This window comes from Bubalus kerabau, chromosome 6 (assembly GCF_029407905.1).
Source record: "Bubalus kerabau isolate K-KA32 ecotype Philippines breed swamp buffalo chromosome 6, PCC_UOA_SB_1v2, whole genome shotgun sequence".
Classification (NCBI taxonomy): Eukaryota; Metazoa; Chordata; class Mammalia; order Artiodactyla; family Bovidae; genus Bubalus; species Bubalus kerabau.
This window is the reverse complement of record NC_073629.1, coordinates 47,471,497-47,482,995: the sequence shown is the minus strand read 5'-3', so window position 1 is coordinate 47,482,995 and position 11,499 is coordinate 47,471,497. Positions and strand designations below refer to the sequence as shown.

The 11,499-nt window shown below is 40.3% G+C and overlaps 1 long non-coding RNA gene across 1 annotated transcript in view; it reads right to left on the bottom strand.

The window, feature by feature from the left end:
• Nucleotides 1–2,073: 2,073 nt before the first annotated feature.
• LOC129656132 (uncharacterized) overlaps nucleotides 2,074–11,499 on the bottom strand; it is an 80,246-nt gene continuing 70,820 nt past the window's right edge. Inside the window, exon 4 of the long non-coding RNA XR_008716210.1 lies at nucleotides 2,074–2,929. This is a non-coding gene — a long non-coding RNA (uncharacterized LOC129656132). The remainder of the gene's footprint in view (nucleotides 2,930–11,499) is intronic.

Sequence of the window (11,499 nt, the reverse complement as noted above, 5' to 3'; positions counted from 1 at the left end):
ACTGGACAAAAGTGGTCAAAAGGTACAAACTTCATTTATAAGAGAATACTGGGAATATAACATAAACTCAATTACTATTCTTAACACTGCTGTATGATACATATTAAAGATGTTAAGAGAGTAAAGCCTATGAGTTCTCATCACAAGAAAAATATTTTTCCTTTTTCTTTTGTGTCTACATAACTAAACTTGCAATAATCATTTTATAATATACGTAGAGCAAATTATTATGCTGTGCATCTTAAGCTTATACAGTGCTATGTGTCAATTCAGTTCAGTTCAGTTTAGTCCCTCAGTCGTGTCCAATTCTTTGCGACCCCATGAATCACAGCACGCCTGGCCTCCCTGTCCATCACCAACTCCCAGAGTTCACTCAGACTCATGTCCATCGAGTCAGTGATGCCATTCCGGCATCTCATCTTCTGTCGTACTATTCTCTTCCTGCCCCCCAATCCCTCCCAACATCAGAGTCTTTTCCAATGAGTCAACTCTTCGCATGAGGTGGCCAAAGTACTGGAGTTTAAGTTTAGCATCATTCCTTCCAAAGAAATCCCAGGGCTGATCTCCTTTAGAATGGACTGGCTGGATCTCCTTGCAGTCCAAGGGACTCTCAAGAGTCTTCTCCAACACCACAGTTCAAAAGCATCAATTCTTCAGCACTCAGCCTTCTTCACAGTCCAACTCTCACATCCATACATGACCACTGGAAAAACCATAGCCTTGACTAGATGGACCTTTGTTGGCAAAGTAATGTCTCTGCTTTTGTATATGCTATCTAGCTTGGTCATAACTTTCCTTCCAAGGAGTAAGCGTCTTCTAATTTCATGGCTGCAGTCACCATCTGCAGTGATTTTGGAGCACCCCAAAAATAAAGTCTGACACTGTTTCCACTGTTTCCTCATCTATTTCCCATGAAATGATGGCACCAGATGCCATGATCTTCATTTTCTGAATGTTGAGCTTTAAGCCAACTTTTTCACTCTCCACTTTCACTTTCATCAAGAGGCTTTTTAGTTCCTCTTCACTTTCTGCCATAAAGGTGGTGTCATCTGCATATCTGAAGTGATTGATATTTCTCCCGGCAATCTTGATTCCAGCTTGTGTTTCTTCCAGTCCAGCGTTTCTCATGATGTACTCTGTATATAAGTTAAATAAGCAGGGTGACAATATACAGCCTTGACATACTCCTTTTCCTATTTGGAACCAGTCTGTTGTTCCATGGCCAGTTCTAACTGTTGCTTCCTGGCCTGCATACAGATTTCTCAAGAGGCAGGTCAGGTGGTCTGGTATTCCCATCTCTTTCAGAATTTTCCACAGTTTCTTGTGATCCACACAGTCAAAGGTTTTGGCATAGTCAATAAAGCAGAAATAGATGTTTTTCTGGAACTCTCTTGCTTTTTCCATGATCCAGCGGATGTTGGCAATTTGATCTCTGGTTCCTCTGCCTTTTCTGAAACCAGAGTGAACATCAGGAAGTTCACGGTTCATGTATTGCTGAAGCCTGGCTTGGAGAATTTTAGCATTACTTTACTAGCGTGTGAGATGAGTGCAATTGTGCGGTAGTTTGAGCATTGTTTGGCATTGTCTTTCTTTGGGATTGGAATGAAAACTGACCTTTTCCAGTCCTGTGGCCACTGCTGAGTTTTCCAAATTTGCTGGCATATTGAGTGCAGCACTTTCACAGCATCATCTTTCAGGATTTGAAATAGCTCAACTGGAATTCCATCACCTCCACTAGCTTTGTTCATAGTGATGCTTTCTAAGGCCCACTTGACTTCACATTCCAGGATGTCTGGCTCTAGGTGAGTGATCATACCATCGTGATTATCTGGGTCATGAAGATCTTTTTTGTACAGTTCTTCTGTGTATTCTTGCCACCTCTTAATATCTTCTGCTTCTGTTAGGTCCATATCATTTCTGTCCTTTATCGAGCTCATCTTTGCATGAAATGTTCCCTTGGTATCTCTAATTTTATTCAAGAGATCTCTAGTCTTTCCCATTCTGTTGTTTTCCTCTATTTCTTTGCATTGATCGCTGAGGAAGGCTTTCTTATCCCTCCTTGCTATTCTTTGGAACTCTGCATTCAGATGCTTATATCTTTCCTTTTCTCCTTTGCTTTTTGCTTCTCTTCTTTTCACAGCTATTTGTAAGCCCTCCCCAGACAGCCATTTTGCCTTTTTGCATTTCTTTTCCATGGGGATGGTCTTGATCCCTGTCTCCTGTACAATGTCACGAACCTCATTCCATAGTTCATCAGGCACTCTATCTATCAGATCTAATCCCTTAAATCTATTTCTCACTTCCACTGTATACTCATAAGGGATTTGATTTAGGTCATACCTGAATGGTCTAGTGGTTTTCCCTACTTTCTTCAATTTCAGTCTGATTTGGCAATAAGGAGTTCATGATCTGAGCCACAGTCATCTCCTGGTCTTGTTTTTGTTGAGTGTATAGAGCTTCTCCATCTTTGGCTGCAAATAATATAATCAATCTGATTTCAGTGTTGACATCTGGTGATGTCCATGTGTAGAGTCTTCTCTTGTGTTGTTGGAAGAGGCTGTTTGTTATGACCAGTGCATTTTCTTTGTAAAACTCTATCAGTCTTTGCCCTACTTCATTCTGTATTCCAAGGCCAAATTTGCCTGTTACTCCAGGTGTTTCTTGACTTCCTACTTTTGCATTCCAGCCCCTATAATGAAAAGGACATCATTTTTGGGTGTTAGTTCTAAAAGGTCTTGTAGGTCTTCATAGAACCATTCAACTTCAGCTTCTTCAACGTTACTGGTTGGGGCATAGACTTGGATTACTGTGATATTGAATGGTTTGCCTTGGAAATGAACAGAGATCATTCTGTCGTTTTTGAGACTGCATCCAAGTACTGCATTTTAGACTCTTTTGTTGACCATGTGTCAATTATATTTCAATAAAACTGGAAAAAATAAAAGGAAAAAAGATATTATCCAGGATCCTTCAGCTAGAGGTAAGACTTTATTCAGCTGTTTTTTTTTTTCCCCGTACATATGATTATGCCATTTTTAGAGGAATAGATTTTCCTCTGGGCCATCATGGTTGAGTTGTATGGAGTGGACTAAACGTCACAGACTTTTTCACACTCTTCCCCTGGGAGCCCTGTACTTTCCTTTAGGAACCTACAGGGGCCAGTGGGAGAACATGAGCTGGAGAGCCTTCAAGTGTTCCCATTGGTCAGGGAAGATCTACTTTTATCTCTTTTGCACATGAATTTCTATGAAATAATATTTTAGATACAATATTCTTCAGCTTAAAAACCACTGTCAAAACAAGAAAAGAAATCCAGAGTAAAAAAAACTTCCTATTCCAAACCTCAGATAAGGTAAATAATTTCCCACAAATCACATAGCTCACAGACACACAGAACCAGCAAGGCCATAACCCAGTTCTCCCAAGTCATATCCCAGAGCTCTTTCTACCATCATGATAAATGCTACTTTCCTGAAGAAAAAAGTCATTTAAAAGCTCATTACAGAAATGATAAACTGAGAGCCAGAAACAAAATCTTAAGAAAAAAAGTAGGCCAAGTGCTGTATTGAGGTCTGAGAAGGCCATTTTTGCCTACTCAGGCACTGATTCAATTTTTCATTTTGGCATGATTTGAGCTTTCTTCTTTCTTATGTCCAGGCACAACTCTTCTTCAGGAAAATTCACTACGGGCAATTATCTACTTGGGGAAATAAATGAGACTCTTTTTAATGGTGTTCCTTGCCCTGCTTTGAAGAAGGATAAATCAGAACTTGTTCTCAAAAGACCTTACCAAAAATAAAAATATATTTTAATATTCACAGGCAGCCCTGGGTAAGTGAAAAATATACATGATAAGCATGGAAAATGCAAACAATCAAAATGTTATTAATGATATAATGTAATAATTTACCAGAATACTCAGGTAATAGAATGGGCACACAAATATAGTTTTCTAGTGAACTTAAACAAGAAAAAAAAAAAAACTGTTTTGGCCTTCACAGATTTTTTTAATGCAATCTTATTCATTCTTAAAAAATAGTTATAATACTCGAGGTAGGTTGGTTTATAATTTACAATATTACAGTGCTTCTGGACCATAATTCTGAATATGAGTTCTCACTGAGTTCTACACAATGAAGGAAACTGGGTTTAAGGAAACTTACTCCCAAAGGCTTTTTTATTTTAAAAATTCATAAAATTTTCTCTCTAAAAATTTCAACTGCTTCTGTTTCTAGCTATAACAAAATAACTAGTATTTACAGTGCTTGCTCACTGTAAACAGCTGGAACACTGGACAAAATGTTCTGAACATGAGTTTTAAGACACTGGGTAACAGGCAGAGCAGGACTATTCTAAAAGAAAAGGAAAATAGATGAGCTTACCCCTACAACTGTCCTAGTTTTCTGCCTAGTTATTCCTTCCATACGGTGACAAAAGGAAGGTGAACTCAGACCACAGAGATATCACTGAGTTGTGGAGTCAGAAATCAGAGGGCAGGAAGGCTGAAGCAGCTAGAATTTGTGGGGAAGCATACAGGAGCGAGGGGTTCCCAGGTGGTTCAGTGGTAAAGAATTCAACTGCTAATGAGGGAGACACAGGAGAAGGAGACTCGGGTTCAATCCCTGGGTGGGGAAGATCTCCCGGATTAAGAAATGACAACCCATTCTAGTACTCTTGCCTGGAAAATTCCATAGACAGAGGAGCCTGGTGGGGACTATGGTCCATGGGGTCACACAGAGTTGGACATGGCTGAGAGAGTGCACACACACACACACCCATACAGAAGAGCGTTATTGAGAGTAAGAAGCTCCAGAAATCTGCAGAGGAACTCACTGTGCCTTTGACTACTGAAGTGCTTGTGGATATGATACAACTCTACAAGAACAAACAAAGAACTACATGCACTACAAAATAAATAATTCTTAGACCTTAAACAAGGCTGGGGAATGTTTAACCTCTCACTAGTTTAGTATACAGGTGTCTTTGAACATCTGAAACATTCAGTAGTGAACTCAGAAGGAATGAGACAGGAAGCAAGGTGACAGGGCACAACCATTAAAAGAATGACACAACCATGAAGAACAGGATACCACAAAAACTGGTTAGAACCTACTAGGCCCAAGACAGGAGAAGGCGATAGCACCCCACTCCAGTACTCTTGCCTGGAAAATCCCATGGATGGAGGAGCCTGGTGGGCTGCAGTCCAAGGGATCGCTAAGAGTCGGACACGACTGAGCAACTTCACTTTCACTTTTCACTTTCCTGCATTGGAGAAGGAAATGGCAACCACTTCAGTGTTCTTGCCTGGAGAATCCCAGGGATGGGGGAGCCTGGTGGGCTGCTGTCTATGGGGTCACACAAAGTTGGATACGACTGAAGTGACTGAGCAGCAGCAGCAGGCTCAAGATGGCAGAAAAGTATGACTTCCAGTAGACCTCAGGCCCCATTATGTGCTCATTATATAACACACGAGCTACATGACATACTCACAGGTGCCAGGACATTTCCCAGGCTGACCATAAAAGGCCCAAAAGTGGGCGGTGCTCCAATTTCTGGAAGTCCCCATCTCTTTCCCAACATAGAATATTCCTCACACTCATTAGCCTCCGAAAAAATTGAAAAAAAATTGAACAGAGTCTAGTAACCTCTCAGACAACAACAAGGTATCTAACATATATGAAGTGAAATTCCAGAAATGGATGGGAATATGCATAAAAAATTAAATACTGATCCCAAATTTTACAAATATAGTGAAACCTATAAATATATAGATCCAGGAAGCTCCAATGAATTCCGAGCAAGATAATTATAAGAAATACACACCAGGACATGATAAAATAACTAAAAAACAATAGTCAAATTTTTTTAAAAGACAAATATTCCCTGGAACAGGTTTTCAGGTTCTAATAATGACTAATGGGTTCTCATTAGAAATAACGCAGACTGGAAGACACTGAAAGTTCTGAAAGGAAAAACTCTGAGAACCTAGAATACTACTTACAGTAAAAAAAAATATCCATTAGAGACAAAGGTGAGATAAAAATATTTCAGGTAAACAAAACCTGAGAGAATTTAATTGATAGCTGTTCTAAACTATGAAAATTATATCAAGTTTTCAAGTGGAGGAAAAGATGATATAAAATGGGAACTTGGATCTAAAAAAAGAAGAGCCTTGGAAATGATGAACATCTGAGGCAGCAAAAATGGCATTTTCTTGTTTTTTAATTAAAATATACTGACTATTTAGAGCAAGACTAATAATGTTTTGTGGGGTATTATAGCACATGTAAATGTAAAGTGTGTGACAATAGCACAAAGAATTGGAACTACATTGCGAGTGTGAATGTAAAATAGTGCTACAATGATACCTGATACTCTTACCATAGACTCAAGAATTTTGTTCCTCCTTATTTACCCAAGAGAAATGAAACATGTTAAAGTCACGATGACTTTAACACAAATGTTCATAGATGCTGTCTTCATTTACAATAAATATTTATAGTGGCCAAACACTGGGAATGGAACCAAAAATATATGAACTTGTGAATGATGAACAAACTGTGTTTTCTTCATCCAACGGAATACTACTCAGGGCTAAAGGAATGAACTGCTGATGTATGCAACAACATGGGTAATCTCCAAAATACTATGCAGAGTAAAATAAGTCAGACAGAAAAGATACACATTCTAAATTTTACTTGTATGAAATGTAGGAACAGACAAAATTAAAATATTAACAAAAAAATAGATCAAACGTTGCTTGACGTCAGAGTTTGTGGAATTCTACCTGCGAATGGAACAGAAGAACTTTTGAGATGAAAATACTGTATATCTTGATTACTGTATAATTTGTCAAAACTCATTAAATTGTGTAGTTGAGTTCCTTATATAGCATGGAGATTATAATCAATATTTAAAAACACAACTAATAAATAATAGAAGACTGCTGCTGCTGCTGCTAAGTCGCTTCAGTCGTGTCCGACTCTATGCGACCCCATAGATGGCAGCTCAACAGGCTCCCCTGTCCCTGGGATTCTCCAGGCAAGAACACTGGAGTGAGTTGCCATTTCCTTCTCCAATGCATGAAAGTGAAAAGTAAAAGTGAAGTTGCCCAGTCGTGTCTGACTCTTCGCGACCCCATGGACTGCAGCCTACCAGCCTCCTCCGTCCATGGGATTTTCCAGGCAAGAGTACTGGAGTGGGGTGCCATCGCCTTCTCCAAATAGAAGACTAATGTTTCTATTAATGAACAATCTTTTTTTTAAACAAGTTGATATAAAATAATGGATATAGGAGTTTATATTTAGATTAAATGAGAAACTCTGTGTTCCTTCAGTATTCTTACCTTTTTCATTAATGAATTTAATGTCTAAAATAAAATATTTGACCTGGTTGTATGTATTCCTCTGATTTTCTCATTTGATGGATGATTTTCTGATTAAAAAAGTCATATTTAAATCAAAGCAAAACATAAATTTCTTCATTCTATTTTCCCTCCTTGAATGACACTGATTTTATTCATTTATTCATTCACTCACTTTTTGCATATTTTGAATAAGAGCACAATATAGACTATGGAATCAATACACTTGGTCTCTAATCCTGGCTAATTATTAGTTGTATAGTTTTGGTAACCTCAGTCTTATTATTTTCTTGTTATTGTTGCAGACTATGTAGTCAGTAAGTAGCACTATTCCTACACCATTAAGAAAAAGCATAGTCACTATCTTTAAGAAATTTACACTTGATGAAGAGACTGCTGCTGCTGCTGCTAAGTCGCCTCAGTCGTGTCCGAGTCTGTGCGACCCCATAGATGGCAGCTCAACAGGCTCCCCTGTCCCTGGGATTCTCCAGGCAAGAACACTGGAGTGGGTTGCCATTTCCTTCTCCAATGCTTGAAAGTGAAAAGTGAAAGTGAAGTCGCTCAGTCGTGTCCGACTCCTAGCAACCCCATGGACTGCAGCCCACCAGGCTCCTCCATCCATGGGATTTTCCAGGCAAGAGTACTGGAGTGGGGTGCCATTGCCTTCTCCGTGACAGGTAAACAAATATTTGTAACATATTTAGTTCACTGGCATGATAAAAGAATATATGTCTGCACCGGAGGTCCACTGAAGGGCAACTTCAGTGTGCTGAAATGTTTGGAGAAAGTGTTAGAAAAGGAGTTCATATTTGGACTCACAGTTGAAGAATTACTAGAAATTTACCTGGTTGACAAACAGTCAGGAGCCACTTTAGGTAAAGTAAATCCAAGTGCAAATGTAACAAGACTTAAGAAGCATAATACCTTTAAAAAGAAATGCAGTGTTATAACATGTAAAGATTCTGGGTGAGAGCCATGAAATGAAGCAGACAGTAGCTCATGGATCCATACTGCATCGTATCTGTTGGGATAAGAACGCTATGAGATTAGGTGCTAAATAATGGAAGTTTTGGCTTGTTTATCTGGATGGAGAGATTTGGAAATTGCAAAGCTTACCAGCACCAGGATGTGTTTACTTTTTATAAACATAACAATGTTATTAATAGTAAAGAGTTTCTGCTACACTATTTAAATCATAGTTAAGTTTTGCGATTTATTTTAAATGATGTTAATAGTTTATCAACGTAACTCCTGAGGACTCGACTGTGAGGGTGGAGTGGGGAGGGGGCTGGGCTCACCTCAAGGGGGCAAGAGCGTGGCCAAGGCGGTGTGAAACACCCAGAGAGACCAGACCTTTGCCCCAGCCCTTGCCTCAAGGAAACCTGCCTGCTAGGGTCAGGTTGAATGCCCACGCCTGACCTGTGGACAGGTGTTCCCCACGCAGGCGGGAGAGAGAGGCCCCTCGACTGAAACTGAAAAGTTTTAGATTCGTGGTTTTATACTGTGCACCAGAAGCAAGGAGAAGGTTGAAAAAATACCTTCACTTGTACACACCTCATTTTTATGACTTGAAAGAACTGTGTTTTTATTCACAATTACAGTTCACAGCAAGGCTGTCCAAACTGTTAGGGAGATGTACCTACAAAGGGCCCTGACTGAAGAGGAAGTCAGAGATAAGGAGACATTTATTAATAGAGAAGCCAAAGGAAAACAGTGTCTCAAGGAGGGAGTGACCAACTGATTTGAGTGCTGCTAAGAGGTCTCTTGGCAGAATGGAAGACTTTACGGAAATTAAACTTTTGGACACTGGATCTGTCTATTTTTTTGAAAGAGATAAAATCAAAAAGGAAAATGTGGGAAAAGAGATAATGTGAAGACTACTTCTCCCTTTTGGAATGCACTGAAGGAGCGTCCAAAGGAGGGAACACAGCCTTAACAATCAACAGAAAATTGGATTAAAGATTTACTGAGCATGGCCTGGCCCATCAGAACAAGACTCAGATTCCCCCATGGTCAGTCTTTCCCATCAGGAAGCTTCCATAAGGCTCTTATCCTTACTCTCAGAGGGCAGACAGACTGAAAACCACCATCACAGAAAACTAACCAATCTGATCACATGGATCACAGCCTTCTCTAACTCAGTGAAACTATGAACCATGCCATGTAGGGCCACCCAATATGAAAGGGTCATGGTGGAGAGTTCTTATAAAACGTGGTCCCCTGGAGAATGGAATGCCAAACACTTCACTATTCTTGCCTTGAGAATCCCATGAACAGTATGAAATAGCAAAAAGATAGGACACTAAAATATGAATTCCCTAGGTCAGTAGGTGTCCAAAATGCTACTAGAGAAAAGTGGAGAAATAACTCCAAAAAGAATGAAGAGATGGAGCCAAAGCAAAAACAGCACCCAGTTGTGGATGTGACTGGTGATGGAAGTAAAGTCTGATTCTGTAAAGAACAATAATGCACAGGAACCTGGAATGTTAGGTCCAGGAATCAAGGTAAATTGGAAGCTGTCAAACAGGAGATGGTAAGAGTGAACATTGACATTTTAGGAATCAGTGAACAAAAATGGACCAGAATGGGTGAATTTAATTTACCTGAATTAAATTATACTGGGCTTCCCAGATAGCTCAGTTGGTAAAGAATCTGCCTGCAATGCAGGAGACCCTGGTTTGATTCCTGGGTCAGGAAGATCTGCTGGAGAAGGGATAGGCTACCCACTCCAATATTCTTGGGCTTCCCTTGTGGCCCAGCTCGTAGAGAATCTGCCTGTGGTGCAGGAGACCTGGGTTCAATCCCTGGGTTGGGAATATCCCCCGGAGAAGGGAAAGACTACCCACTCTAGTATTCTGCTCTAGAGAATTACATGGGCTGTATAGTCCACGGGGGTGCAAAGAGTCAGACAAACTAAGCAATTTTCATTTCACTTTCATAAATTATATAGACCATTATATCTACTACTGTAGGCAAGAATCTCTTAGAAGAAATGGAGTAGCCCTTATGGTCAACAAAAGAGTCCAAAATGCAGTACTTGGCTGCAATCTCAAAAATGACAGAATGATCTCTGTTTGTTTCAAAGGCAAACCATTCAATATCACAATAATCAAAGTCTATGTCCCAACCACGATGGCAGCCCACTCCAGTACTCTTGCCTGGAAAATCCCATGGGCGGAGGAGCCTGGTGGGCTGTGGTCCATGGGGTCGCTAAGAGTCGGACACGACTGAGCGACTTCACTTTCACTTTTCACTTTCATGCCTTGGAGAAGGACGTGGCAACCCACTCCAGTACTCTTGCTGGGAGAATCCCAGGGTCGGCGGAGCCTGGTGGGCTGCCATCTATGGGATTGCACAGAGTCGGACATGACTGAATTGACTTAGCAGCAGCAGCATGTCCCAACTCCTAATGCTGAAGAAGCTGAAGTTGAATGGTTTTGTGATGACCTATAAGACCTTCTGACTTCCCTGGTTGCTCAGACGGTGAAGCTTCTGCCTACAACCGGGGAGACCCAGGTTTGATTCCTGGGTGGGGAAGAGCCTCTGGAGAAGGAAATGGCAACCCACTCCAGTACTCTTGCCTGGAAAATTCCATGGACGGAGGAGCCTGGTAGGCTACAGTCCATGGGGTTGCAAAGAGTTGGACATGACTGAGCGACTTCACACACATAAGACCTTCTAGAACTAAGACACAAAAAAAGATGTCCTTTTCATCATAGGGGACTGGAATGCAAAAGAAGGAAGTCAAGAGATACCTGGAATAACAGGCAAGTCTGGTCTTGGAGTACAAAATGAAGCAGGTCAAAGGCTAACAGAGTTTTGCCAAGAGAATGCATTGGTCATAGCAAATACCCTCTTCCAACAACACAAGAGATGACTCTACACATGGACATCACCAGATGGTCAATACCAAAAGCATACTGATTGTATTCTTTGCAGTAAAAAAGGGAGAAGCTCTATATAGTCAGCAAAAACAAAACCAGGAGCTGACTGTGGCTCAAATTATGAGCTCCTTATTGCAAAATTCAGAGTTAAATTGAAGAAAGTAGGGTAAACCACTTGATTATTCAGGTATGACCTAAATCAAATCCCTTATGATTATACAGTGGAAGTGACAAATAGATTCAAGGCATTAG